The sequence below is a fragment of the Penaeus vannamei genome, chromosome 19, assembly GCF_042767895.1.
Source record: "Penaeus vannamei isolate JL-2024 chromosome 19, ASM4276789v1, whole genome shotgun sequence".
NCBI classification, from domain to species: domain Eukaryota; kingdom Metazoa; phylum Arthropoda; class Malacostraca; order Decapoda; family Penaeidae; genus Penaeus; species Penaeus vannamei.
The window spans coordinates 20485783-20490782 of record NC_091567.1 but is presented as its reverse complement, the minus strand read 5'-3'; the positions used below and the strand labels follow the sequence as shown (position 1 = coordinate 20490782).

At 35.5% G+C, this 5000-nt stretch overlaps 1 protein-coding gene across 2 annotated transcripts in view; it reads left to right on the top strand.

Annotated features, from left to right (window-relative positions):
• Nucleotides 1-5000, top strand: part of LOC113821460 (peroxisomal acyl-coenzyme A oxidase 3) — an 81907-nt gene that overhangs the window by 21741 nt on the left and 55166 nt on the right. The window lies entirely within an intron of this gene.

Genomic DNA, 5000 nt, shown 5'->3' with positions numbered 1-5000 from the left:
CCCCTTGCATGCAGGACCCTGCACTACCTTTATATATATGCCTGTGAGCATGGTGAGTTATTCAAGCTAATAGTGTATTTTATTATTTATTTATCTTACATACCCATATACAAGAATACTTTATTACTATGTAGAGTTTCATGTTTTCCCATTTTCTTTCTCATCTTTTTAAAATTTCTTGGTGTGTACAATGGAGCTCTTCAAGCAATATAAGTATGGGTTTGCTTTCTAAAGGTGCTGTGTTTTACACACCAGTTGTATAACTGTAATTAATGCTATCAATTTAGCATTCAGGTTTTTGCTTGAATGGCTGGTGGGAAACTTTATTGGAACTGTATTTAGTAGGTTTCTAATTGGTTGAGAGGAGAGTTTTCTGTTATGGAATTGATGAAAACATCTTGACCCCCCCCTCCCCAATGAAATAGGTGATTTTGAAATCCTTACCTGGAAAACTGGTTGGTTGAAAAGACTAGTGAAGGTATAATAGTCTTTTTGTATCAGTGTTCCCTCAATCTCCCAAACTTAGTGACTATCAGAACAAAAAATACAATTCAAATTTTGAATGAATTATTTTACTTTACATAGACATTCCACAAAAGTTTGCAGTTTATGTGCTTTAGTCTAATGTTCTTTAGAGGATCATCTAGGGAGAATCTAAAGTTACATTTGGCTATACTAGTTCTACACTTTCTTCACTATATATTGTATGTCATTTATTGATGCATCTACCCTACAGGTTATTACTAATGTTGTTATCATCATTATCATTATCATTATCATCATTGTTATTCTTACCCTTGATATTATTATTATTATTATTATTATTATTATTGTTGTTGTTGTTACTTATAATATTGTTATTATTACTATGATTGTAATTAGTGATATTCTTTTATTTAATTGTTTATTGTAAAATGTTATGTCCACTAAATTTAGCTTTTCTAACATTATTATTATTATTATTATTAATGGTGTTATGATTATATTATTATTGTTTATTATTATTATTATTATTATGTTGTTGTTGTTGTTGTTGTTGTTGTTATTATTATTATGATTATTGCTCTTGTTGTTGGCATCATTATTATTGTTATTATGATTCTTTTTGTTCTTGTTATTATTGCCACTGTTATACTTGTTATTATTATTGTTGTTGTTCTTGCTTATCATTACTATCATTAGTGGTGGTGTTTTTGTTTATTGTCATTATCATTATTATTGTTGCTTTTGTTTTGTTTTTATTACATTTCCCCTAATTTGTCCCTTGTTGTTGTGGGGGAGGTTTAAGAGATGGAGACTGAGGCCCAATGTAGAAGATTACCCCTACTTTTAACCTCAGCCCTTGCCTCAACTAATTTTGCATGGTCCTTTTTTCTCCTTTATCCTTTCCTTTTCTTCTCCATCCTCTTCTTCTGTCCACTTCCTAAGATGTGAGACCTGTGCTGAAAGGATGAAAAGCTGGCTTTGTGTCAGTCATGCATGGCCTCCAGGAGCCATGGGCCTGGTATTCCCTTGGTTAATCGCCTAGCCATTATCCCTTATGGGGAACCTGAGGGATTGACCATTTCTTTTCCCCACTTATTTCAGGCTCACCATGGTCGATAATGAAGATGTTTTGCTTTCCCCTTCATCAACTAGCCTCTCCTTTAACCCCGGCTCCGACCACTGATATTAATACTCCCTCCACGATGTCTACTAACAACCTTATTCATTCCGAACCACCCACCCAGGTCACTACTCAACCTTCAGAAATCATCCCTTCCACTCTCCCAACATTCTAAACTCTACCTACTTCACCGTCTTCTTCATTATCTGCCCCCTCCCCTCTCATTACTTCACTTCATCGTTGTTGTCCTCCTCACCCCACACCATCACCTCTTCCTTCCACCATTGAACTTCTAGTGCTTTCACCTTTGCAGATCTTTTGAATACTCTTTGGCCCAGCCAAATTGGGATTGATTCTTTTTGATTCCCCCTACAGCCCTTTATTTTGATATTACCCATCTCTTCAATCAATGTCTCCAAAAGTAGACAAAGTTCCCTTTCGCAGTTGTTCTAATTGTTCACGCCTTGTTACAGTTACATCCGACTCCCAACCTGTTGCACTATCTACCCTGACTGACAAGCCTCAGTCCTCTCTTAATACTTGTACCAGAACTGTTTCCATCTCCCCGACTCATTTTCCTATCTATGACAAGAACTGGTTTTTGTGTTTGTGCACAACTATATTTCATTAGTATACTATCCTGCAAGGTGTAAATATGTTGCTTTAGATAATCCTCTGTGGTAATCCCATTTTCGTTGCCAACTTTATAATGTTGGATCTTCTTATAACCTTCTATAATTTGGTTAAGTATACACGGTCTTGTAAGAAGCTGCTTGTTTAATTAAGATCTTGTATGGGGAAGGATTAGTAGTCTACATACTTGCCGGTTGGTGGCACTTATACATAGAAAATGTATTATAAGGGGTAACTTAAATATATTGTTAGTAATACCCTGATACATTGTATAAAAGTAAATAGGAACTATATAATTAATCTGTGTACATAACACTGGTTAGACTGTGAAAAAGACCTACTTGACTGCCATATGGACTATGATGCAGTGGTAGTACAGTGCTACACTATTCCACCCAGAGGACAGCATAAGTCGTACACCAATATTACCAAGACATGACATCTCTTATGAAATTTATATTGGTGGAGTGATCTGCACTGTCCAACCATGTCGATCCCATCCTTGTCAGTGTTAGTTGTTGGTGTTTTGGCCACCCAGCTCAAACAATGTTGTTCCACAGCCCTCTGCCCTCTGTGTGCCCAACCTGATAATGACTCTTCTAATTGCCCTGCTCAGTCAAGTAAGTGTGCCAATTGTGGTGGCTCTCATTATGTTAGCAACTGCCAACCCAGTGTAAGGCCTGTGGAACAAAGCCTAAGCGAAAACCCCACAAGCGGATGTTGGGCCCCTTTATATGGAGCAATGTCAGCAGAGGTGGCAGAAGTGATGTCCACCTGGAGCGACTGCCCAAGGCTCAAGGGGGCCGTCGCAACAAAAATTTTCCAAAATACTCAATTTTTTATTTTATTTTATTTTTTTTTTTTTAATCTCCTGTAATGTAGTGGGCTTTAGCAATCTCGTGACATAATAGTTTTGCTAAACATGAAAAATTGAAGGAGTTATGACTAAATCTCTGACCTAAATTTCGGAGCCCGTTATCTCAAAACTACACTTGTCAACATTTGTCAGCATTTTTAAAATTCATCCTTAAATACTTAGGCGATTCTAATGAGGTTTGGATAATTTAAAAGCTGAATATATTTGTGATGGTTTTCTTAGAGAAAATTTTCATTTTAGGTAATAGTAGCCCATATATTATATCGTAATGTTCATAAGACTGAACATTTAGAAAAAAATAAATTCCTACTAAACTAAAACGAAATTTAAAACTCCAGTCTTTGCAAGTTTTAGGTATTGCTATAGACTAAAGATGGTAATTTTTTCAAGAAGATTGTTCAATGGATAAGTGCGATTTTAAAGAGGTGATTGTTAAAAAACTTGTTTTTCATAAATAACTTTATTATTCATTATCCAAATGAGATGAAACTTGGTGGTGTTTATCACTTTATATGTATGTATAATATATTAAAAAATCACGAATATCCAATCATAACTGATGAACTTTGCTCTCGAGCGCGACAGCCGAAGTTCGTCTGTTATCATCGAATTTTCGTGATTTTTTTATACGTTGTACATACATATAAAGTTTCATATCATTTAGATAATAAATTATGAAGATATTTAATAAAAATGTTTTTGAACAATTACAAAATCTTTAAAATCACACTCTTCCATTGAATAAACTTATTGAAAAAAATACCACCTATACCCTATAGCAAGACCTAAAACTTACAAAGACCAGAAATTTGAATTTTCATTTAGTTTAGTTTGAATTTATTTTTTCTAAATGTTCTATTATCTAAAATGAAAACTGTCTTTAACAAAAACATCACAAATTTATTCAGCTTTCAAATGTTCCAAACCCCTTTAGAATTGCCCAAGTAGTTATGGATGAATTTTAAAAATGTTGACAAAAGTTTAATTTTGAGATATCAGGCTCCAAAGTTTAGGATACTTTTCCCTCAATATATATATACTTTTTCCTTTTCTTTTTCTTTTTCTTTTTAGAATTCTTATCTCTGCATCAATCTTGCTGCATTCTATGGCATTCACATGGTATTCTGAAGTGTAGCTGGTTCTTGCCCCCCCCCCCCTTTTGCAAAGTGCTAATGGTAATAACTGCACATGATTGTAGAAGTACAGGCTTTGCAGTGTCTAACCTGACCACGCAAGCTATCTAAATGTATAAACAACTGCTGCAGCTGTGATTAAGAAGTATTTCAATTCATATTCCGTTTATTAAATGCTAAAATAACATCTACAATTAGTAGTGTCCCCTTACTGTGTCATATGGGTGTACGTCTGCGATATGGTGTCGTGGAGATAGGAGGTGGCAACATTTCTCTCTGATTTTCTGGTGGAGTTTTGTCTCCCAGAGCCCCAGTCTTGACGATCAGCTGATGGGTAAGCAGAGTTGCCAGCTAGTTACCAGAGAATGCCAAAATAAACCGAAAAAAATCTGAAAAAACAAATTTGTTGAGTATATTTGCACGGATGCGACAAAGTAAACATCAGAGTGGGAGGCGGGGGTTCGGGGGGTCAGAGATTTAGTTATAGCTCCTTTACTTTTATATATTTAGCAAAAATATTACGTCATGGGATTGCCAAAGCCCACTAGATTACAGATTTTTTTCAAATTTTTGAGTATTTTTTAAAATTTTCATTGTGCCAACCCCATAGATTGGTTGTAGCAACCCTATGGGTCCACTTCAAAACACCCTGTCTCTTCAGTGGCCACTCCAGTGTGTTCCACTTAATAGAGTGAGGGAGGAGTGTGCATGGGGGTTTGCTGCAGCTACCTCTGATTAGTGTGTAGTGCTC